Below are 27,932 nucleotides of genomic sequence, written 5' to 3'. Positions count from 1 at the left end.
AGGTATGCGGTAGCATGACCCGGCAGACGGATGTGGGTCCCAAAACACATTTACTTGTCTGCATTGCAGAGTATCGGTCCCCATGTATCAGCCAGATGGAAGCAGATTGTATGAGGAACACGCATATAATATGATTAACTCACTGGACAGGCTGCTGATTCCGTACAGTCGAACGCCATGCCGTCACCTAATGGTCAGCCACACCCGATACTGTAGTCATGTAGTCTGATGTAATAGGCATCACAAGGGATCACGCCCACCCAGCATGAGTGACACATGCAAGAACCAATGTCGGTGCATGTGCAAGTGAGGAAGCGAGCGGGTGTAAGCGTGTTTGGCTACCAGTATGTGAGTATTGCACTGGTAAAGAAATGTGGAGTCTAACCAAGTGTAAGAAGCTGTAACCAGAGGTCAGCAGTGTTTAACATCGTGCAAACCCATGCACAACCACTCACAACTGCTTCAATATGCCTTACTCACTCCGTATCCAATGGGCTTGTTCTGGCCACAAACAAATAACTGTCCTTTGCAAGTGTTGGTAGCAACACCCTGCGCACACAGCTAATGTGAATTACCAATACACCATGGCAAATATACAGACAATAGACAGTACCACACACATACCATACAGCACAGTCATCCAACAGTATAGCAATGTACCAGCAGATATGTCCAGACCACTGGTGTTTGCAGACCTGGCCATCTTGTGTTTACGTGTGTGAGCATGCCCAGTATGACCATTCCGCATGTTGTCGACTGACATTGCCATCATACCTTCATGTGTTTGAGCATGCTCAGTATAGCCAACTGTATCGCATGTGTTATTGTCCAGGTAGTCAGTACTCTGGTGACGAACTCTGCGTTATACACTGACAGGTGGCATGCTGTGTCTGCAGAGTATCCATCGGTCATGTGGCATTGACTGTTGCTACATTTGTGCCCAGCATGGGGGGACATCCGACTGTATCCACATTCCTGCACAGCACTGGGGGGGGGCGCACCTGACTGTTGTTACATGTGTACATTGGAAGGTGGGCACAGCTGACACATGTACACTTTTGCTACTACTGTACTGGTATGTCAGGTACTTTATTTCAGTGTGTAGACCTACCTATTGTGCTGGTTAGAGGCATAACAGTGTACTCCAGATCTTAGCTTTAATTACCAACATATTAGTTTCAGACGTCCTAGCCTTCATAACCTACATCCAACTGCCTGGCCTGCTGTAGTCTGTCAGTGTGGGTCTGTGTGTGTGTGGGGGGGTTCATCCATTGGGCATATTCAGAAGCCATAGTACAGCATTTGTCTGTGTTGGTCTACACCTGTCCAGCTGATTTAGACTTGTGTGGGCTGTATGGACACACATGATGCTCAGCCCATTACCCGCAGTGGGTTATGACACCCTGTGTACTACTGACTACTATGGTGACCCCGGTATGTGCTATAGATGTCATGGTGCCACTGTGGATGTCTACTGTCTGCTGCCTTAACATTTGGCCACCAAATTCCCTTGCATGCTCACATCTATACCATAGCTACAGGTAACAACACATTCTAATACAACTGCCAATTGGTAGGTTGATTGACTTACCTTGAGGGTGTGCCAGACCTGAGGATGGTGCTGGAGGGCTGCCTATGTCAGATGCACACAGTACACTTCCTATACATGGCTGAGCATAGGTAGTGTCATGTTTGGCATCTCTTTTACTGGCTGTGCGAGTCAGAGAGGGTGACATTCCCTGGGTACCTACTGTGTCAGTGCATATGCTATGCGTTGTCTCTTTGCCAAGGCCAGGTCATACTGGGCACGCCTCCTTCTGCCTACTGGGTCCAGCTCAGGTTGTTCCTCCTCCGAGTCACTCTGTACCAGTACAGGCCTTGACATTGGTGGGGGGCTGTGTGGCCCTGCCCCATGCTGTTCCTCCTGCAGCTGTTTCCGCAGGATCTTATTAGGTAGCATAGCACATACCATAACAATTTGGGTGCATGTAGCTGGTGAATACTGCAAGGCTCCACTGGATGTGTCCAGACACCAGAACCATGACCTGAGCATCCCAAACACATGCTCTATTATATGTCTGACCTGTGTGTGTGCCTCATTATGGCGTACTTGTTCAGGTGTGTGTGCATTTCTGATGGGTGTCATCAGCCACGACTCCTGTGGGTACCCAGCATCCCTCACTAGGTGACCGTAGGGGATGTCCATATTGGCAAAGCTGTGGTACAGCTGTGTCAGATGCCATATATCAGAATCATCATAGCTTCCATGGCAGCCAGCACACACATTCAGTATAATGCCCTGGACATCGCATACAACCTGGCAGTTGATGGAGGGGATGCCCCTGCGGTTAATATAGGCCCTACCCTGCTCACTAGGTGGTGCTTTGATGCATATGTGAGTGCAGGCTATAGCACCCACTACCCCAGGGTAGTCTGCCATTTGGTGGAAGAGACACATATTGCTGGTCAACACCTCATGTGTGTTGAGAAAATGTACGTGCTCACTGGCATGTGGTGACATGGCATCCAGGAACTGGTGGAATACTCTGGATGCAGATGCCTGTGAGATCCCCATGGTATCCCCAGTTGTGCTTTGGGAGGTACCTGTGGCTAGTATACCTAGGCCTACACATACCTTGGTATTCACTGGGATGGGTTCCTCTCGGCCTGTTCAATGTGTCAGGTGTGGCCGGCACACCTCAACAATCTGCTGTAGGAGGTCTCTGTCCACCCCATAGCGCTCCACTATCTCCAGCTCATGTAGCCCCTGGTAGGTTACCCTGCATCTGTACAGTCTTCTCTGTCTCCTCACTGAGGGTTGTTCAGCAGCATTCACATCCTCACCACCCTCAGCCTCCTGCACATGTTGGTCTATGTTGCCTGCTGCAGCCCTTCTCATTTCATTGGATTGTTTTGTAAAATTTCCCTGCATGTATACACCAGTGGTGTAGAGTGTGGAAAAACCTGAGGGTATGGTGCTTGCTCACTTTATCATAGTGTTCTGGGCTGGGCTGGGCCTGTAATCTGCTGATTGTGATAATTACTGTTTGCCCAGCTTGTTCACCTTGAGTACTCTCCTACTGCTGTTGTCTCTCCCAATTGCACTAGGCAGGTATAGACACACCTCTAGTTTAGGCATGCTAAGCCAGGAGCAATCCCGAGACACAGGGCTCCAATCTACGTACAGTATGCCTGACCCCCCCCCATGCTTTCACCTATATTTGAGTCCTGCACCCGGCTATCTATACACATATACTCTTGGGATCTGCATCACACCCTGGGGATAAACGGGATTCACTATTTTCTGCCTTGTTTGCACAGTATTGTCTTCTAATTCATAGTTACATGACCCATACTGAGCCTCCCCAAAAATAACCACTGCTTACTGTTGCGCAGACCCGCACACAACTGGTTAAAAGTGCCTTACTATCACCGTATTCGATGTCCCTTGTTCTTCCCAGCAACAAAACAACTGGCCTCTGCATGGCTCAAACCCAGGACCTTGCACACCACAGATGATGTGCTTTACCATTAAGCCATGGAAGATATGCATACATCTGAGGTTATCATATACAGATCATCCAGCACAGACATTCAACAGTATAGGACGTGTTCCATCATGTAGATTTATGTGTGCTAATGTCTATATATATATATATATATATATATATATATATATATATATATATACACACACACACACACACACACACACACACACACACACACACATACACACATATACATATCCATACGTAGATATAGAATATATATCTCAACAGCGGACTACGTGACACCAAAGCATTAGACAAGAATGAAAAGGGAATCACATGTGCCTCCTGCATTATGTACTGGTGTTAATATCAAGGCAAGTGTGTTTCTGTGCATCACATGGGTTCAGACTGTATTAAGGGTAAGATTAGGGCTGCTGACATTACTCACCAGACCTATTGCCGAATGTATGTGTATGTCTTGCCAACCCAGTCTCTTGGCTGATTGTGACATTTATGGCCACTATATAGGAAAACAACAAAACACGCTCCTCAGCACATCCAGTAGCTAGCCACTCACAGACACCAACACATAGGATATGACTGCCAAACACACACACACACCTGTCATGCCTTGGAATAGAGTACCTACCTGTTTATTCTATTACACTACAGCATTATGCAGTTACAGAATGCGCTACCAAGATTACTGGGAGACAACACTCCCAGAGGTGTACTTCTAGGTGGGGGACATCATCAGCAATGGCAAAGTCGGCGATAGGGATTGTATGGAGTGTGAGCAGTCTAAAAGCATTATTCTGTCCCCAGGCAGATGGAGACACACACACACGGTTGGCATGGCTGGGATTAGAACACAGACCTAACTACCTTATCACACTACAGCATTATGCAGTTACAGAATGCACTACCAAGATTACTGGGGCACTGCATTCCCAGAGGTGTACTTCTAGGTGGATGACATCATCAGCAATGGCAAAATCGGCGATAGGGAATGTATGGAGTGTGAGCAGTCTAAAAGCATTATTCTGTCCCCAGGCAGACTGAGACACACACTTGGCATGGGTGGGATTAGAACACAGACCTAACTACTTTCTCGCACTGCAGCATTATGCAGTTACAGAACACACTGCCGAGATTACTGGGGCATAACACTCCCAGAGGTGTACTTCTAGGTGGGTGACATCATCAGCAATGGCAAAGTCAGAGATAGGGATTGTATGGAGTGTGAGCAGTCTAAAAGCATTATTCTGTCCCCAGGCAGACAGACACACACACACACACACAGTTGGCATGGCTGGGATTAGAGCACAGACCTAACTACCTTATCACACTACAGTATTACGCAGTTACAGAATGCACTACCAAGATTACTGGGACACAGCACTCCCAGAGGTGTACTTCTAGGTGGGTGACATCATCAGCAATGGCAAAATCGGCGATAGGGATTGTATGGAGTGTGAGCAGTCTAAAAGCATTATTCTATCCCCAGGCAGACTGAGACACACACTTGGCATGGCTGGGATTAGAACACAGACCTAACTATTTTCTCACACTTCAGCATTACACAGTTACAGAACACGCTACTGAGATTAACGGGACACACTACTCCCAGAGGTGTACTTCTAGGTGGGTGACATCATCAGGTATGGCAAAGTCAGCGATAGGGATTGTATGGAGTGTGAGCAGTCTAAAAGCATTATTCTATGTCCAGGCAGATGGAGACACACACACAGACACAGTTGGCCTGGGTGAGATTAGAACACAAACCTAACTACCTTATCACACTACAGCATTACACAGTTACAGAACACGCTACTGAGATTACTGGAACACAGCACTCCCAGAGGTGTACTTCTAGATGGGTGACATCATCAGCAATGGCAAAGTCGGCGATAGGGATTGTATGGAGTGTGAGCAGTCTAAAAGCATTATTCTGTCCCCAGGCAGACGGAAACACACACGCATACACACAACTGGCATGGCTGGGATTAGAACACCAACCTAACTACCTTATCAAACTACAACATTACACAGTTATAGAACGCACTACCAAGATTACTGGGACACAGCACTCTCAGAGGTGTACTTCTAGGTGGGTGACATCATCAGCAATGGCAAAATCGGTGATAGGGATTGTATGGAGTGTGAGCAGTCTAAAAGCATTATTCTGTCCCCAGACAGTCTGAGACACACACACACACACTTGGCATGGCTGGGATTAGAACACAGACCTAAATACCTTCTCGCACTGCAGCATTACCCAGTTAGAGAGCGCGCTACCGAGATTACTGGGACACAACACTCCCAGAGGTGTACTTCTAGGTGGGTGACATCATCAGCAATGGTAAAGTCGGCGATAGGGATTGTATGGAGTGTGAGCAGTCTAAAAGCATTATTCTGTCCCCAGGCAGACAGGGGCACACACACACACAGTTGGCATGGCTGGGATTAGAACACCAACCTAACTACCTTATCACACTACAGCATTACAGAGTTACAGAATGCACTACCACGATTACTGGGACACAACACTCCCAGAAGTGTACTTCTAGGTGGGTGACATCATCAGCATTGGCAAAGATGGCGATAGGGATTGTATGGAGTGCGAGCAGTCTAAAAGCATATTTCTGTCCCCAGGCAGACAGAGACAAACACACGCCAGTGGTGGGATCAGGACCACTGCCTATCTATGGACCACTATTACAATACTACATAGATACAAGCCACGCCACAGACACTACACCTTTCAAGACTGTCAATATGACCTTCTAGGAATGCGGACATCGACATAGATGCTGGCAGTTACGATGTGCATACCTGTGAACCTGTGTGTTCAATGTAGGAATCCATCCTGAAGTGAGGTATGGCCATCTCTTGACTGGACGACTACTATCACTATACAGGGTTACAATAGCCATGCCCATACACATAGAGGCACATAACCAACACAAGGTGTCACTGGGCATGCTCACACACTTAGTAGCACATGGCTGTTTGGAATGCACTATGTGTCCATCTACACAATGTTATACTGGGCATGCTCACACAGTAGCACAGGGCTGTTTTGTATGCACTCTGATTCTAAACACGGAAAGGCACAGTGGCCATGCTATTACAGTTAGACGTGAACAACACATTGTAATGGACTCTAGTGTCAATAGTTGCCATTGTTAGCAGGAATGCTGCACTACATATATCTGACACTGGTCTTCTACACAATGTCTGCTGCTGTCCGTCACCTTAGATGTACCAATCTAAACCTGGCACACTACTACCACCCGTGGTGATGTCCTGCCAGGAGTGGCTACCTCACCCATATAGTGCCATTCATAGATGAATGTCCTGAGACCAGGTTAACACCCTGACACCTAGAGGACCACTGCATTGTATGTGTATGCTAAACAGTGCTAGATGTGTAGCGTTCGTAATCACAGCTGCCCAATGTAGATCCAACAATGGGGAATACTGACATCTGTGCAGTGAGGAACACCTGGCTGAAGGCTCAGTTGTGCACAACAGCACTACCATCTTATACCTTGGATACAGACATGTGGGCCATAATACCGGTACGGACCGCTCCAGGTGGTGGTGTCCCCACATACATGAAGGGCCACTCACATGTACTGACCAGTACACCCTCAAAAGGCATCATAGATGTGTCAGGTGCAGATCACAGTCTCAAAAGCCACATTCTAGGATGTAGCCCTCAGACATCACCATGTCCTTGGACCAGCAACACACATCCATACATGTGGTAGAACATATATTAGTACAACACCATGTGACCCATGACCAGTGGACTGTACCTAGCTCTACATCAACTGTGCAGACTACCCATGTACTGACACAGTTGCATCATGTGTTATGCAATGCAATGATACCACTGTTCGTAACCAGGTCGGCTGTACACATAACAGGGGCCCTGGGTCATATACAGCAGTAAAAGATGACTGTTGCTGTACACCAGTAAACACCCTCATGTTTGGATATGACATACATGTACCTGCCATGGATATGTACATGACACACACACACACACACACACACACACACACACACACACACACACACACACACAACACATATGTACATAGCATAGCTGTTGCTGTTTTTCGTGCAGACAGGTGGCCACAGCAATTACACACATGCACATGGAAGGTAGGTCCATGGCTGTTGAATGCTAACAGTACATAAGGTGTGATATCAATGTTGACTGAGTTAACATTCCCTCTGTACTGGTTACCCATGACAACTATCATATCATACAACAGTCCATGTGTCATGTATGTCATCACACATGTCCACCAATTGCAATGCCTACAAACATGGCTAAATGACAGGAATGTAGGACTTACACACATGTACATGTAGTGGTGTGCGTTCAGCTACCATGCTTGTGCAGTAGATGATGTTTGCAGGTGACATGTGTCTTACTACAACATGCAGTTGCAATGCAGCCCCATCATTGCCAACTGTATACTGACAGTACGGTAAGATGTACATCAGGTATGGATGGATGTGTGGACATAACTAAGTGGTGGGCCATCTTTGCAGATGGATGTTTGCTGAAGACAGCTCACAGGTGTGTCACAAGCTGTCCTACAATAACATGTGCAAACACTAAGCTATGTCTCTGTTAATTGAAGGGGAACACATACAACCTACACAGCGGTCAGGGTGTCACTGACTGTAAATCACTTGACACCTGTAACACTTAAGACCTCCCATGTGCATATATCAGCACAATTGCGAAAGGTAGCGTCGGTACACATTGTAATGCAGGCAATACTGCTGCATGTCTGTCATACATATCATAAGATAGCAGGTGTTTGATTCACAGTACTGCCATGTGTGTTTGCTTGTGTGTCCATATATGCCACATATGGTGGGGAATACATCCCAATTGTTACTCACTCTCCTGTACACTGTTGTAGAGATCTGTACATATTGCATTGGAGAAAGCAAGACATAGGCAGGGGTGGGGTGTGTATCACACACATGTAAGCTATCTGTATGTGCATGACATAGGTGCATTCACTTGTGGACTCCACAGTGTGTGTGTGTGTATATGTATGTATGGCTGTCTGGTCCATGGAGTGAGGATGTATGTTACTATAGTGAACAGATAGGACCCCTAACCCCTCCAGGTGATGCAATCTACTACCCTGTTGATGCCATCGATCTTAGGCATTACTGACTACCTGTACATGTGTATTCTCTGTGTCGTGTCATGTGGGTGCACAGTACTGCAATGGTGATTACGTCATAGGCAGGGGTCCTCACCTCAACACTATCAAGTGTGTGTGTGTTACAGTGTCGCTGACCCCGTGAGTGTGGTCATGTTACTGTGTGTCTGAATACATGTGTGCAAATACCTGTGTGTGTGTGTGTGTGTGTGTGTGTGTGTGTGTGTGTGTGTGTGTGTGTGTGTGTGTGTGTGTGTGTGTGTGTGTGTGTGTGTGTGAGAGTGTGTGTGTGTAGTTGTGTGTTCTCATCCTGTAATGTGAATGTGTATTACTGCTACACAGTGAGGCCTAAAGCTATCAACTGGCCTCTACCCTTGTCATCAGCTAGACTGCTATGTAAACTCCCCACCCCATGTAACTGTACCTGTGATGTCACCCAGTATGAATGTCATGTCTCTAGCCACTGTAGCTTAGTACACAGCTCCCATGCTCCTGGATCAGTAGATGTGTAGATGTGTAGACATCTTTGGAATGTCAGTCTTTCTAACAGTGAGGTTGAAGCTATGAATAGCATGCTGGCATTGCCATACATATCTTTGAGTAGTCCACATTTACACATGGGAAACTGCAAACACTGACACTCAACAGCACATGCAGTTAGACCTGAAGGAGGGAAGCAGGACATCATGACCAACATACTGTTACTGTAGTTACCAAGACACATACCGTGAACAGAAAACAATGCATTCTAAACCTGTACTACATGGTATGTCTGCTGCATGTCAACAGTACACAAAAATTGTAATCTACACTTATCTCCCTATTCTGTTCTCCCTGTGCATCAGACCATATGAGCATGTCCCTGCACCGATGGTGTGGATGACAGGGATGCCGCACAGGCATCATCATATGCACAGGGTGATAATGTTTGCCAGGGGCCTAGTCTGCACCACTGGATGACATCATGTGCATGGGTTAGGGCCTGTGATCTAACTGGCCATGTGTGGTTGTTGTGCATGTGTGTGTTGCAGTGCCCTACAGATGTTTCTGGTGTGTGCGTGGATGTGTGCACACAGTTCTGCCATGTGTCTGGCCTACACAAGGGTATTATTGACAGCTCCAGATTGTACAGACCAGGTTTTACAGCTCACGGTGTCCGGCCATGGCCACGTGACCTGTGCCTGCCAGGGGTTGCATGGGCACTACCAGGCAGAGGTGCAGATTGGGTACTGTCTGATGACACATGTCCACTGGAACTGTGTCCCTGTTGGGACAATTCAGGGCCACGTGCACGTGGCCTGCTGTGTCCTGGTGTGGGCAGCGCAGCACCAGCTGCACTGCTGCTGCTACTGCCGCTATGGGAGCGGGCATGTGAGGTAGCTCGTTCACGTAGACCTGCACCAGGTGACTTAGCTGGCCTACTTCCACATGCCCTATGCCTCCCTCCTATCAGATGTTCCAGCACAGACAGCTCACGCTCGCAGATTGTCATGCCATGGTCAAGTATTCCAACCATGTCACCCAATCGTCTGTCCAAAACCTCAGCAATCTGCTGTTGAGCATTTGCCATTGCCTGGATGTTGTCATTTAAAGAATGGATAGCAGCCCTCTGAGCCTCTGCCCTTCTCTGTTCTGCCATTCAGCACATGCCTGTGCTACCATTACAGCCTGAAACATGTGTCTGGTGACACCAGCTGCTGTGCTCTGTCCTGCAGGGGCATGTCGGCCAAAGGTCCTCCTATGAGCAGCACTGGCCCACATGCCTGTATGGCCCATCTCCAGTCATTTGCCTGACATCATGGTGTGAATACACACCTTCTGTAGCCACCACACTTTCCTGTTCCAAGCTACCACATGCCAACTGTCCTTCCTCTATGGCCACTAGTGATGGGGTATGTGTTGACATGAGATCTGTGTGTGGGGATGAAGGGGATATAGGTGGAATGGCAACCAATGGCACAGATTCAGCCCCTGACAACCCTGCCTGTGCCTCAAACACATGTTCATCATCACTGCTAGAGTCTGTGGGGACACTAACATCAGATGGACCACAGGAGGGTAAAGCACCTACATCAGCTGTGAGGGCAAACAAGGACTCTACATTGCAATACAGACACACACACACACACACACACACACACACACACACACACACACACACACACACACACACACACACACAGACAGACACACACAGACACACACCATGCATATGATTTGACAGAAGGCATGCAACATGCATGTGATACAGCAGACAGCATGCAGCTCAGGCAGTAATAGTGGTAGTTAACATACACCCCTGTGTTGCACACAACAGTATGCATGTGTCATAGCAGAAGCCATGCATTTCACACAATCATGGTAGTAAGCATGCATCCCTGAGTTGCACCATGTGGACCAGCACAGGTTAACAGTACACATGGCTGATGTGTGGCATATGACCTTGACATTAACATGTAGTATGACATGTAATCTGCTGACGTGTGCATTGACATGCATACATGTTTAACACAATGGTGTCCTGTCACATATACAGTGGGGTAATGGTGTCACATTGCAGTGTTGTCTGTCCGCCCTACAGATAAAATGCACATTTATCAGATGTGCATGACCATTGCAGGGTATTATGAGGCGTCTATATTGCTATACAGTGTGAAGTACAGACACAGTGCGATTGCATGGAATCATGAGGCATCTCTATTGCTATACAGTATGAATTACAGACACAGTGCATAGCCATGACTGTGTGCATACACAATACATGTATACTGTGGATTGTGACCCACGTTGCTGAGGTGTATACACACTAAACCATGATGTGGAATGTGTGACACAGGTCACCAAAGGCCATACGGATGACACCCCTGCACATCTGCAAACATATTTTAGCTGCCTGGCAACCATGTCCACACATGGCAAACTTGTCAATACACCATGTCCCACATGACATTTGTGTACCACACACACGAGGTGCATGGCTGACAGTGATGTGCAACAGCAGCAGGGGAAATGTACTGTATCTGTGGCCTGATGTGGTTGTCTGTGTATGTATGTGGATGCTGTACAGGTGACTACTGTCATGCTGTGACACAGTCATGATGTTCAACACATCTTATGTGGTCGAATGATGTTAGGCCTCCACAAGATGTGCACAGGCCTGTAGGATGTCCAGTGTTCCACATCTGCATTATAACCATTCAACAAAGGCTATAGTTGGACCATGTGTAGCCAATGTACAACAGGGTGTACACACAAACACATCACATCTACTGTGTGTTGCTACATGTCTCTGGCCATCCTCCATGGCCATGTGTGAACATGTGTTGGCCAAACAGTTGTGATGGTGGTCTATCTCACATGTCTGTGTTGTCCCATATGACATACACCCATAGATGTCATATACTCCACTGTCCACAGGGTTATGCAGACAAAGGGTTGTATGTTTGGTATGTGGGGTATGTTTTATGGGATAGTGAGACAATGTTGCAGCTGGCCCACTACATGTCATGGACATGTCAGATGGCACATCACAATGTGTGCACTCATAGCAAGGGCATAATCCACAATGGTGAATCCTGTGGGCTTCCCATACTCCAGCTCACTGTGTAGTACTGTTTGTGTACCCCACATGTGTAGTTCTGATGTGTAGAACATGTTCCTACATTGAACAACACCACCACCGTTGTATGCACAGCTGTCCACACATCTAGCAATGACAGTTTCTGAGGTTTCATTTCGGTGTTTCACTTCATTTGTAAGTATTGCACATGGGTAGCCATTGTGATTGGTTGCAGATGCGACCTGTATATTGTGACCGGACCATACATTATGTGTACATGTGTTAACTGGCCACATGGTGAATAGATCTGTGCATTAACATGCCTGATACTTATAACTGTCACAGGTGAAGCAGTGCCACATAACTGATCCACACGGTTAATGATACATCTACCATGTGGTCATCAGACCATGTCTGACAGAGGTGAAAAGTGCAGCTTTGCTGGACAGGGTTGCATAGTATGGCAGGAGTATGTAATGTGTATGGCACAAGGATCTGTCCAGCATGTAGTGATCCTTGTACTAGGAAGGTGGATGTCCATGACATATGTATTTGAGATCAGGATATGTACGTGTAGCATGTCCAACATCACAGTGTTGGACATGTCTTTATGCAGGGTAGGCATCATGCTACATAGTGGGGATGAGGATTGTGAAGGCTGGTGTTGGCCATCCAAACATGGCCAATACCCCTTAAAGGTGATATGTGATCCGATATAGGTCACTTGAGTGATGAGTATGGCTGTACAATGATCTCTATATTCATGGATGGCACCCTGTCATGACTAGGGTTGCCTCTTGTGCCCACCTAATAGGCTTGGTGATGTCGCTAGCTCAGGGAGGTAAACAGCACAGCAGCATCCCTTACACATAGTGTCCATTATGTTGACCGCTGCCTAGGTGGTAGTTCATGGGTACAGGGTTATTAACATAGCGGTGACAATGCAATATGCAGCTGTCAGATTGTGCACATATGTCACACACCTCACCCACAAAGCCCCGTCTTTATGTTGTCCAAAACACTGAGTCAGCTATTGCTCCTAGGTCATAGTCATTCGCATACTTACATAGGCAGATGCCTCCCATTTGTCTGTGTGGTATGGACTACAATAAGGGGTAAGTACAATGAATTAACCCTGTTTTACTGTAGCTGACACTGGTGTGATATGCACATATTACTCAGACACCTTCTGTAGTGTTGGTTCTGTCAACAGTCCACTGGCAGAACACTCCTGTGACATACAAATGTACATCTAGCATACTGAGTGTAGGTGGAACACAGTATGGGTGATGATGTCCTATGTCCTGTCACAGGTATGATATGCAGTGTGAAATAATCTGTACTGTCATCTACATCTGTACTGCTAACAACATATACGTTGATTAAGGTTCATGAACTTTCAGACCAGACTCAGCAGGGTAGTAGTGCAATGCATCTCATTATGAGTGGTGTCTCCACTTTGTGGGTTGTGATAACTGTTGGTGTGCACCATTCAGTGTTTTCACAGACTGACATGAAGCTATGTTTTACATGATGTGTGTGTGTGTAGAGCAAACTGTTTTGCCATATGCGTATGATACAACCAGGGTTGTGGACAGGTCCCATGCAGCCTGAGTGCACCTTGTACCATCATAGTTATGGTTACAGAGGCTCTATAGTGTACATGGATATGTGATTGTGTACCTGTTGGGGGGGGCAGTGTGTTTATGTTATCCAACACCCTATCTGTATTGCTTATTCATGCTAAACACTTGTTCAGAACATGTAAGCACTACACGAGCTACTAATTACTATAGCACTCAGTCCTCCTCATTACCTACAGGTAAACACTGTTTGTACTTACATTTCCCACTTGCTTAGAGTAAAACAGTTCTTGTACACACATTCCTCACTTATCTAGTGGGAAATAGTTAAATATTCAGGTATGTCCAAGTGTCAATTCCTACTGTTCTCGCCTGTCTATATGATGAATATGGGCATCATGAGGCAATACAGAAATTGTCTCATGTACACAGTCAATAATCCCCTCCTAACATACAACACCACAACCTGTGGGAGATGCACATATCTAGCCATGCTGGAGGTAAAACTCTCTCCAACCCAGACTGAACCTGACAATCATGTGGGGATGTTAAACGTTTGCACCACACCACACTCATCACATAGTCTCACTAGATCTCCACCACCACAGGCCACACATAGTAAGACTACAACATTTGCGGAGCCTCTCAATACTACTCTGTCTAGGCAACAGAGAACTCCAAAGAAGAAATGCAGGCAGCCCCCATCCCCCAACACAACACCAATTACTTATAGCCCACAGACTCAGTGTGCCCATCAACCACAGCCAGCAGGGCGATATAACGTACCCAACACACTAGTCATAGGTGACTCTATAGGCGGTCACACTGATGTCCCACTCACCAGGCTACACAAGAAGATAGTTACTGTCAGCTGCCTGTCGGATAACAGGATCTGCAACATAAGCTATGCACTCAGGTCACTCCTCAACAGGTACAATATGACTGTATCATTCTCCATGTTAGTGTGAATGCCCTGAGATGTATCTTCCTGGACTACATGTAAAGAGACATGGACTAGCTCTCTGATCTTGTAGCCCAGGCAGGTATTTCCCTAGCCCTGAGTAACATTCTGCCATCGTCCAGACTGATAATGCAGTACAAGGACAAAATGATTTACTTCAATAATTGGCTATGCTTCTGGTGTCATTCCAAGTGTATCCAGTATCTGTCTGCTTTGAATTACATGGTTGACAGAACACGATGGTTTGGCACAGATGGCCTGCACCTGTCGACCCTGGGATTCCAGATAATGGCTAAGGCTCTTGCTGCTCCTATAGTGCCTGTTTTAGGCATGGTTCAAATAACATATTCACCACCATAACAGGAACAGGCAAGCAAAACCTGAGGGTAATGCTACTCAATGCTTGACGTCTTCATCTCAAACACACTCACCCGAGGCACTCCTTGTAAAAGACCAATTCGATATCTGTGCAGTGACTGGGACCTGCTTCTAGGCTTCAGAGAGCACCCCTGCACTACCAGGCTATTACTCATACCACACCTTTCAGTCATGTAAGCAGGACCGGAACACCCACGGCGGAGGTGTGTCCATATTTCCTAAGGATATCCACACCTCCAGGCTAGTTGCTTAGCACAATGCATCAGAGATTATTCAAGTGCAACTAACTCTGGCCATAACTGCTATACAAATTGTAGCTTGCTACAGATCCCCCACCATACCCCACCATTAACGGTCTTCACTTCTTGGTGTACTAGAAAGTAGGGTTCAAACAGACACACTACTGATGTGCGACTGACACTACCCCACCATTAACTGGGATACCTACTCATGTACCAACACATTAGGCCAACGCTTTCTGGGATTCATAACCTCCAATCGCCTGGATCAACCTATCCACACCACCACCAGGGCCAACAATATCCTAGACCTGGTCATTACCAACATGTGTGACTGGTGTTGCACACCTGGGCTTATCTCCTCGTTGGTCAGATCTGAACGTACGCTAATCACCCTTGTTATCCACATCCCGGCACCACACCCTTTATGGAAAACACAGTACAATATTTCTATAAAGCCAACTTCAGGCTTCTTATGACAGCAGTAGTAAACGTCATGAAACCCGTGCAGATGGATAATACAGTTGCAACTGCTGAATCATACACAACTGCACTTAATTAGCACTTACACGACTGCATGGATCATGCTATCCCAAACAGAACCATGACGGCACCCACCAGAAAATGGAGGCCAATCTGGTGGTCCACTGCCATGGACATAATGTACACAGAAGGAGGAGACTGTTGCAAAGTATAGTACAATTCCATGAGTGGAGGAGCTCCCTAATCAGCCTCAGTAAGAATCTGAGATCCCTTATCATATCCTCCAAAGCTAGCTACGTAAACATAACCGCAACTAATTCCAAGGACTACCACAAAGCGTTCTAGAGGTATGTCACTACTCTTGATGGTGATACCCACATCTGCTCTGACATACAGCAGTAAAGCACGAACATTACAGAAATGACTGATATTGGCAACATCCTGCCAGATAGGTTCAGTGCTAACTTTACACCCCTCTCAAACCCTAAAGGGCCCATATCTATACAGGAATGATGTAGGGTCCCTGTGATCACAACTACACAGTTCAAAGCTGCGCTCTCTAAAGCCAGAAACACAGCATCCATGTGACCATACAACATCCTAGGCTGCGATTTCCACGAACTTCAGAATGAACTGGCTCCCCACTTGGGCACCATATTCAATAATAGCCTTGCATCAGGCATTGTGGCCCCTGAATGGTGCACAGCAACAGTTATCACACTCCACAAAGGTGGCGCCACAGTGGACCAGGGGAACTATTGCCCTATACACCTGACTAGACTGTTCTGCAAGGCTATGGAGCACATCATCATGGATCTCATTCACAGAGACATTGGTGGCCTCCAAACCTTTGATCCCACCCAGTTTGGATTTGTTAGGGCCAGACCATGCCTCCTAAACCTAGTGGAGTCCTTTCAGACAGTTACCAAGGCAGTAGATGAGGGTAAGGAGGTCCACACTGCCTACCTTGACCTCTCAAAGGCTTTCAACACCGTTCCACATTCTAGTATTGTCAACATACACATCCACCTGCACATTAACTCCTATGTCACGAGATGTTATGCAAAGTGGCTCACGGACAGAACCCACACAGTGTGGTTAGCATGCCCTAGGTCCTACTGTAAATCAGTTGCAATTGGCGTCTCCCAGGGCTCGGTCATAGGGCCCCTTCATGTTCGGTATATGCTTCTCTGAGGTATAGGCTAGCACAGGAGGACTTACCCTGAAAAGGTTTGTAGATGACTACAAACTAGGGGCCATGATTGATTCCCCAGCTGATACAGACACCCTCCATAAGGGTGTCACTGGGACGTATACCTGGTGTTAATAACATGGCCTCAAGCTGCATGCCACAAGGTGCATAGACATCCCCTTTGGATTACACCAATCACCAGCAGACTATCACATAGGTGGTAGTACCCTACATACATAAGATGTAATAAGGGATCTTAGAACCCAAGTAGATAGCATTCACTCCTTTGATAACCATGTTGACAAGGTGGTGTGGATATCCTTCTATGTGGCCCCCCAATCTCTAATGGGTTTGTAGTCAGAACAAAGGCAGATATTGTACCTCTCTACTCATGACTTATGAAACACATTAAAGGGTACAACACCCCATTTGGGATGTACCTTACAAGACAACAGCAACGGCTTGAAATACCACAACATTACCACACCAAAAAGGAATACTGACCTCCAAAGGATGACGTATGCAGCCCAACTGTACTCGTTTGCATACCTCATACTCAGAGGTGATCTCTGCTGAACATACAAGGCCCATGTCCAAAACAGTATTGATAGATATGTTCCACATAAGCAAAAGCCCCTGAGAGCCACATGCTCTGGGATATGTACCTAAATGCAACAATGACTAGGACGTGCTGGAGGGATACATTCCTGACCCGGACACTCACCATGCTTTGGAACATGATTCCTATGTACCTCAGGCAGGGACCCTCACTAGCACTCTTCAAGAGATACCTCGATGGGTGGATGGGAGACAGACATGTACACCAAGGATCACTGCAGTGGCTCTGCTGTACAGAGGTGCAGGAAACTAATGGCTCTGCTGTTCACAGGCACAGGACACTAACCTAGGGAGGTTCCACAAGTCAAAACACTGTAGCTAGGCTTACGAATGGCCTTGGCCAGACAGCATAGTACTTAACTATGAACTTATGAAGCTATCACATGTCCTTTGTGCATGGATAATTGACTAGCTCTTCCATTTCAATTAGCTATCATGCTGATACACTGTCTGGTGACTACAAGTCATATGTATCTTGTTATTGTGTATTGTACATGCCAAAAGACATACCTGATGTTTGCATAACATAACAGTAATGCTATGTAAAATGTTAGACAATCTACCTACAATACTGTACATTTCACATTTTTGCCACAATATCCCACAATGCAAATCAGAATTGCACAGCAGGACCACCTTAGACATGTTATTCTAAGTTATACACCCATACATATGCCTACTGTTACAGTATATCAACATATACTATCCCCTGTTATGGCACGTAGTTGTTGGACCAGCCCTGCCACTGACAGCGGCTAGAGTGGAATTGTTGTGTTCAAAGTCCTTATATAGCATCCCTTGTGGTGTATGAGATGTTTACATTGTGGCCTACAGCAGTACACACAATTTCTACGAGCATTACTATGCTCAACAATACATCACTACATAATACCTTTTCCCACTATATGCATTGCGTACACTTTAATTATTATAGAACAGGTACTACATACACTGACATACTGAGTGTTCTACATACCTTATTAGTAACCCGAGTTGACGGCAATATAAATCCTATTCATTTTGTGCTGCAATCCTCATTGTAATGTTTTTCTGGTATGTACATATGGTTTGAATGTATTACAAGCCATCCTTTTATACTTAGATATCAGTAACATGTGGTATCCTTCCATCAATTGGTGTTCCGGAGTAGATGATTACATGCACAGTAGCTGTGCAGCTACTCCATTAGCCAATGACATGGCAACAGTGGGGCATAATTGAATACTCCACTTGGGCGTTGTCCCTTTGCCCTACTTTTGAGGAAGACGGCCTGGATGCGTTGTTTGTGATGAATTGCAACAGCTATATGAAGACACACAGAGATATATTAACTTCATGGCCCCTGTGGATTGTGTGTAATGGCTAGAGGATGTAGTTCTACATGTGTGTCTAGCTGTTATATTTCTGAACATTGCTACTTCTGCACTGTTTGTACCTGATACATCTGCAAATGTTTAGGTGTGGCAAGGATGTTTGGGCAGCTCAAGGCTGTGTGGCTATGCACAGAACGTTAGGTGTTTTGAACTGTGCTCAACTGGCATCTTTGGTATACTGTACACGCGTATCATACTGTGCTGTTAATCAGCAATTGGTAACACTTCCTGGTGTATGCACAGCCGTCTAACATGGGATTATTGCAACCAAAGCCTGTAACATCGGCGTCTGTTCCATTGTACAACAGCAACGATTTCACATAGGGCCATTATAGTGTGTCTCTGACAAGGTATGTTAAGGCTTCTGCAGATGTCATAGAGTGAATGGATGTTTGTGATGTTATTACAGTCTGCATTGCAATTGCTTTGGGTGTGGGGGAGAGGTAGGTGGGTGCACATAGCAGATGCAGGTGTGTAGGAACTGCATTTATACATATTCGATATGTGTGTGAGGGCTCCTTCCCTATTTGAAGACCTATCCTTTAGTGTTCTAATACTATGGTAATTGCAGGCTGATTCATTAAGCCATTGTTAATTGGTTCCTGTATAGCATGCAGGTGATGTTGGTCTTTCAATCCCTTCAGAAATACATTGGTATGTAATGAAATGTTGTTACATGAAAGCTGTCTCGTGTATTTCTGTCACAGATATTTGCACTCACTGGAGTTGTGTTGGTGACTGAACCTCTTTGGCTTGGGTTGCCACCTTTTCAAATGGTCATAGTGGGACATTTGCAGGACACACATCAGATTTTAGAGGCTGACACATACCCATGGTGAGTACAAAGTATAGAACTTTACATATATGCCTATATAAAAGCTTATATTCTTGTAGTGGTTTACTTGCTTATCCTGTTTCTTGTTACATGTAGGTATTTTAGATACAGATGACTATTTTATGCAACAATTACATTAAATATGGAACATGCCAAATGTCTCAAGATTGTAGGTCATTAGTATTTGTACTCATTTTGATCAGGACACTACCACACATAGAGGGACTGCCCCTCGCAAGGTCGGACAGGTGGTAACCTTATCTTTGGCTCATGTCCATAGCACATATTTGTAACAGTGTATAGACATATATACTCTCCATATCCTTTGTTCATAACATTCGGTCGTGGCAGAATGTGTGATTGCTATGGTCCATGTTATACACATATTTGGAAACTTCAACCACTGTATATGGCATACCCACGGATTCAGGAATGCACACATTTACAACGACCACATTACCATTCCCAGACTCCCAAACCCCACAATACAGAACACACAAACTCGTGACAGTCAAACTCCCGGAACTAACACAAACACAGAACACACACATGCACACACAGACACACTGCTACCCTTCACATCCAAACAAACCATCCTACACTACGTATGGCCAGGGGGCCATGCCCCCATACAACCCCCATGTGGGTGGCTGTGCCCCCCCACACCACACCTACTTTAATAATCTACCTCCGAGATAGCACAAACAGACACATGAAACAAACCCACACACACACACACACACACACACACACACACACACACACACACACACACACACACACACACATTACAGTCCCCCGGAAACACACACCACACTCAGAACATACACTTACACACACTACAGCAATCAGAAACACACTTACACACAGTACCTACCTGAACCGCAGCACCAGAAGCACTAACTAAATGTCCCTTAACATCGTGATAATAGTACTCGTGATTCTGGTGTTCCAGTACTGTGGTCTTTCGGTCTTTAAGCCTCGTGATTATGCACGTCGGTAAGTAAAGCATTTGGTATTTGGTAGTATCCTATTTATATGTACCTCCATGGTTGTGCAAATGTTGTTAACCTATCTATACATCTGCATATATATGTATATCCATATATATCGACATATATCTCTCTATCACCCTTACTCTCTCTATATTTTTTATATATATATATATATATATATATATATATATATATATATATATATATGTACAGAGAGAGAGAGAGAGATAGTAGTGAGAGAGAATACACCTTTCATTGGGTACATGACGGTGTATACTATTTCCCGAACTCCGCCCTTTTGTGTTTTAACCTGTCACGATACACACCTGCCATTGGTACATCTCAGGTAGCTTAGAGCTTAGTGGTAGATTGCGAAGATTGTGTACATGGTTGCATGTTCTACTCCTGGCAGTGGTCGTTTTACCTCTCAGAGCAGGCACTATTAGTACAAGGGTAAATAACACACATTTCAGCAGTTCTGGGCAGCTTTGCCCGTGGTCTGCGCGATATTCAGCAAAGATTAGACCTGTGTTGTGCATATCCATGTAGTCATGTTTAAATGCCACTTACCGGCACAAAAACCCACTAACGTGCTTTAACGTGCTCTAATGACCTGCATCTAACATCCATTATTCGGTACATCAGAATTACGTAACAGCCCTTGCAGGCCATGGAACCGGGACCATGAATGACACAGTCAGTGGCTTTACCACTGAGGCATCTGGGATATGTACAAGTGTTATGGTGTTTAGTATGTAGAGTGTACTATGGCTGTTCCTCTATACTGCAAACAAATGTGTAACTCAGTTGGTGTACATATGGATGATATCTCTTAATGGTATGTCCAAGTGAGGCTTAATGAATATGCTCCAGCTATAGGAATCCATGTCACAGTGAGCCACACACTGTAATGAGCTACACCTTGCCACAACCATAACTGAAGAATGCTGGGATGACAGATACCTGTCATGGGTACTCCCCATGCTTTGGAACTACATCCCTGATTACATTATATGGAGCCCCTCATTAACACACCAGGGAATCCTTGCAGAGTGGGTGAGGAACAGTGGTTACACCCCAGGGATCCCGCAATTGGCTCTGCTCCACAGAGGGACAGTTAGTTAATCAATGGGGTGGTGACAGCAAACACATTTTGGCTAGGCTTATGAATGGCCTCTGACAGGCATGTACCTACCGATGTACCTAGGAACCTATACATAGAGTATCAACACACTGTTAACTTAATTTACTGTTGAGGTATTGACTTACCTTGTGGCAAAAGCAGTTGTGTGTGCAATATTTGAGGGCTGCCTATGTCGGATGCACACAGTAGACCACCTATACATGACAATTTACAGATGGGTGTGTGTGTGTGCCATCCATGTTTACTGTGTGTGCAGGTGGAGAAGTGTGTCAGTCCATAGTGGCCTACACTGCCAGTGTATCTGCTATACATTCCCTCTTTGCCAAGGCATGGGCATACTGGGCATGCCTCCGTCTGCCTACTGGGGCTGGCACAGGATGTTCGTGGTCTGAATCCCTCTGTGCCTGTGGTGACCTTGGCAATTCCAGTGGGCTGTGAGGGCCTTCACCATTCTGTCCCTGCTGCAGCTGTTTCCGCAGGATCATATTATGTAGCATGGCACATACTATGAAGATGTGGGCACACATGCCTGGAGAGTATTGCAAGGCTCCACTAGATATGTCCAAGCAATGGAACCATGATTTCAGCATCCCAGACACACGCTCTATGATGATTCTGGTTTGTGCATGTGCCTCATTATGGCGTTCTTGCATGGGTATGTGTGCATTTCTGATGGGAGTCATCATCCACGGCTCCAGTGCATAGCCAGCATCCCCCACAAGGTGGCCATATGGGATGTCCCCCCTGACAAATACCTGGTACAGCTGTGAGGCATGCCAGATGTGGGAATTGTGGTAGCTTCCAGGGCTGCCAGCACACACATCCATGATAATACCCCGAGCATTGCACATGACTTGGCCGTTGATGGAGAAGTATCCCTTGTGGTTTATGTAGCACCTACCATGCTCACTGTGTGGTGACTTGATGTGTATGTGCGTGCAGTCTATTGCACCCAGTACCTCCGGGTAGTCTGCCACAAGGTGGAAGAGGCGCATGTTGCTGGCCAACTCCTCCTGAGTTCGGGGGAAGTATGTATGCTCATTGGCATGTGGTAACATGGCATCCAAGAACTGGTGGAGTACCCTGGATGCTGATGACTGTGAGATCCCCATATCATCTCCAGTTGGCCTTTGAAAGGTACCTGTGGCTAGTATTCTCAAGCTTACACATACTGTTGTGTCCACTGGGATGGGTTCCCCTCTGTTGTTTCTGGCTCTGAGGCATGGCCGGCACAGCTCAACGATTTGCTGTATGATGTCCCTGTCCACCCTGTAACGCTCTACTATCTCCAGATTGTCTAGCCCCTGGTAGGTTACCCTTGGTCTGAACACTCTTCACCTCCTCCGGTGCCTGAGGTGGTTGTCAGCATCATCCTCCACACCACCTTCAGTCTCCAATACATGCTGATGAATCAAAGCTATGGCAGCTCCCAACATGTACATTTTAAAACTTCCCCATCTGTTTACACCGATGGTGCAGTGTTTGGGAATACACAAGTGTGTGTGAGGTGCTTTCACACTTTATACTATTGTGCTTTGGAAGCTGATGATGTCATAGGGTGTGTATGTACAATCCGAGCTGCAGGGTATCTTACTTATGGGTTTTACCACAGGTACTGCTATTGTGGGGCCTTTGGTGTTGAATTACACTTGGTTGCCGTGGATCACCTCTTGCCCTTGCCTTCATTTTTCAAACTGATTCCCCTCCCATTGTCAGGCATGCATCCAGCAGCCTGCTTTCTTGTTTTGTACTTTCCCAACCCAGGATTGTGTTGCAAAATGTGTTCTATAGCCAATCTACTGCAGGTTTGCTTTGTTCTGCTGTGACAGTTCTCTTTTCTTTTCAATCTGGCACCTCCCCTTTCCTGTTCTGCAGGTTGCTGCTAGCAGCCTTGTTAGCTACCGTCAATGGCCCACTGTGAGTTAATAGGTGTTAATTACTCAGTTGTACTCCAATTACCCTGCTGTGGCATTTCCTTATTGTCTTCCCGTAACCTTCCTGTTTCAGCTGTGGTGCATGCAGCATGCAGCCATTTACCGGGTTTCGAGCGTGTTGTCATCCACGTACACATGCACTTTTGGTCACCTTGTGTGTTCTCAGCTAAGCAAAGCTATGGCTACATCCACACCCCTATCCTTCGGCTTTGCTTAGGAACAGGCAACCCGGATTAGCAATGCTCCAGTGTGTTTACAGCTACAGTGGCACACCCCTCTCCTGATGTCATGTATACCTCCAGGACACTCCTCGGTGTTTTACTGCTACGCTGTGTGGTACAGCCTTACGCCGGCAAGGTGTTTGCGATTCAGTATTACTTGCCTCATTTGCATGGCATTGACTACTAATTCATAGTTACCATGCCGAACACTGTCAAAGACCCTTAGCAACCCTTGCGCCTTGGTTGTGGTGTAGCATGCATACCATTGACTATTATGGTGAAATCATGATTTGTGTTACATTGCAGTTTTATAACATCTATATATATTTTCCTTGTGTTCCCATTTGCACACACATGCACTGCAGTTGTACTTTGCGTTAGGGTGGCCATGACATTAAATGTTATTTTTTTATGTGTTGTGCATGTTTTTTTATGCCATTGGCTGTATATTTAGCCATTGGCACATGTTAACTTTGTAATACGTAAGTTTGGTCCGCTTTCATGGCTCCGATGTTCTGTTTGAAAAAATGTAAACCGTTTTTTTGATTTACATTTCTGTATGCTTACGCTACGCCTGCACCACTTCATGAATCACTATGTACCTTCATTTGCATGCTGCACTACTGTGCATGGGGTGATTAGCATACATGCGCCGAGAGCTGCGCAGCTCTGGCATACGCTGGTAGTGCAGGTGGAATCGGCTCGTACCTGAATCACTTGCCGGCCATATTTGGCATTAGAACGCCTACGCTATGCCTGCGCCTGGCGCAAGCTTCATGAATCCCAGGGATTGTTAAAGTACATATTCTTAAAAACAACTACTTTACCTACGTAAAGGTCTGACCTTTAACTTTGGTCTCAGTGCTATTTGTTCATTGAGACCATGTCCCATATCAGCCTTGAATAAGACTATCCATCTAACTTCCAGTTCCTCTGTTTTATTACATATGTTCCCCCCATTTTTACTCACAAAACTCCTAGCAATGGCCATAAACTTGAATTTATGTTGGTTGTTAGTATTCACAACATGTTTGACCAGGGCATTACTTCTGCTTTGTTTGCCTATGTGATAAATGTGTTCTCTAACCCTCTCCTTGAGTGTACAGTCTGTTTTCCCAATATTAAATTTCTTGCATACTACACAGTGAGCGAGATACACTATATACTGTGTATCACAAGTAGCTTGTACTTTAAATTTATATAGCCGATCCTGATCTGGATGTAAAAATTAATTGCTTGTATCTATATACCCACAGTATGAACATTTGCCACAAGGCTTAGTCCCCATACCATCCATAGGTGTTTTCTCTTCTCTGGGTGCACATAAGCATCTCTTCAAAGACATCTGATTTCTGAACAAAAATTTAGGTTAATTCTCTATCCATTTTGTGACCACCTTGTCAGTGGTCAATATCCCCCAGTGTTTACTTATAATGTTCATATAAGATCCGACATCGAATAATAAGGTCTAGCCTTAGTATGTCACAAACTAACTACTTCTTATATTTGCTTCTGTACATATCTCTCCCCATAGCTTCTGACCAGTAAATCATTCCTTGTACTGTTCAATTTTTGATGGAAGTCTGCATCCCTAACTTCAAGCTAGATGCTCTAAATACCTGATTCCTAATGACATTATCAAACTCATAGGTAGGGTGCATACTTCCTCTGCTTAAAAGAATTATATGGTGTTCCTTGGTTTGAACAAACTTTTTATTTGCCTTTTTTGCCAAATACCATTTGTTTGTTGCCACAACAATAGCTGTGTGTGTTTAAAGAGGTTTGCTCTTAAAACTATGTAGTCATCCTGTTATTTCCATGGTAAACGATAAATTACTAAAGTGGTATACCTTTTTTTTTTTTGGACCAAACATTCATGTGCGAGTGTGCTATAGTAAAACCACATAACCTTCATTTTTAACAAATGAAATGTGTCATCAGTGCTTAATGTTGAAAATATATATGCATATATATGAGCAGGAATTTAATGATATTTATTTATTGCATCCTTCTTTGTTTTATGTCACATAGGATTATGGTACCAAAGCATACAAATCCATGTAAACCCCCTTTCAGTGACCCTAAAAATGATGTCGTAGTGCAGGCATTCAGGTGTCACAGCTCCTTTCTGCTTGAGAGAGGACGTGGGATATGGCTGACTGAATGCAGATTTGGAACCAGATAGTCAATGACATAAATGCTGTAGGGGGATGGACCAGGAATTATGAGGTGCATCATCGGGCCACTGATATGATTTCATCAGCTTGGAGGAGAGCAGCTGCCGTGGCCCATGAACAGCTGGCTATGGGGGTAGAGGCTGCTATACAGCCACCACTGACACCTACTGATATCTACTGTCAGATATCCAGAGAGCTCAGTGCAAACTGCATACCATCATGTGATTGATGTTGGTTATGATATTTCTGGGAGGACAAGTATGTGCCAGCAGAAGATTCCAGGTAAGCTTACATATGTTCATAGGTTAGTACTAGGCTAACTGCCCTTGCAGGCCATTTTAAGCATAGCCAGTTACTCCATGTAGAATCAAACTTTGCACCTTGTGTTTAGGTTCATAGGTTCATAGGTTTATACTAGGCTATCTGCCCTAAGGCATTTATAAGCCTAGCCCAAAGTTTTGTGGCTTACGCCACCCCTTATGTTAAAAAATATTGTGCCCATTAGTTTGTTGTGCCTCTGTCCAGCAGTGACACAGAGATGATTCCCGAGATAAACCTACGATCTCCCATCCACCGGTCAAGATTTCTCTTGAATAGAGCCAGCGAGGTGCTCTGCCTCACATGGACCAGGATTTTATTCCACAGCATAGGGAGTCTCTGAGTGACAAATCTATCCCTCCAGCATGTCTTATTTATATCCGTGCTAAGGTTTAAGTTGCTTGCTCTAGTGGATCTGGTAGATTTGGATTTTTTGAGGTGGAGCATGTCCATTAATTCCGGGTTGGACATGGCCTTGTATGTCAGGCACAGGTCACCTCTGAGCAGACGGTATGCGACTGAATACAGCTGGAGTTTCTTCAGTCTGGCAGCATATGACAGATTTTGGAATCCCTTTATCCTTTTGGTGAGGAACTTTTGGGGTCTCTCCAATTGCTGCAGGTGTCGGGTGAGATACATCCCGAATGGGGCATTGTACTCGATCATTGGTCTGATAAGTGAAGAGTACAGGGAACAATGACCTCACTTGATCTGCATGTGTAACCCTTAATGATCACGTGGGCAATGTAGAGGCTCTTTCTAACCACTTTAGCAATGTGAGTGTCAAAGAAAGGCCACTGTCAACCTGGGTCCCCAGGTCCCTGATAACCTCTTCTGTGCTTAGTGGATTGCCACCTATATGGTAGCTTGGGGTTACCTTGTTTTTCCCGAAGGGTATGACAATACATTTTTTGGCATTTAACTTCAGGCCATGGCTCTGGCACCAGCTATCAGTTTCCGTGAGACCCTCTGAAGGATATCTGTGTCCGATGTACTTTCCACTATGGCCCAGTTTGCAGTCATCTGCAAACTTTGTCAGCCATAGTCCTCCTATGTTTGCCTGTACTTCTGAGAAGTAGATGCCGAACAACAGGGGGCCAAGGACTGAGCCCTGTGGGACACCACTTGTGACCGGCTTGGAGTCTGACATGGTGCCAGCAACTCTAACCCTGTGGGTTCTGTCCTTTAGCCAGTTTGCAACCCATCTTGTGACATATGGGTTTA

Source organism: Protopterus annectens, chromosome 1.part1, assembly GCF_019279795.1.
Source record: "Protopterus annectens isolate FY-2018-M chromosome 1.part1, PAN1.0, whole genome shotgun sequence".
Classification (NCBI taxonomy): Eukaryota; Metazoa; Chordata; order Ceratodontiformes; family Protopteridae; genus Protopterus; species Protopterus annectens.
The sequence above is the reverse complement of the archived record's forward strand: the minus strand, read 5'-3'. Positions refer to the sequence as shown.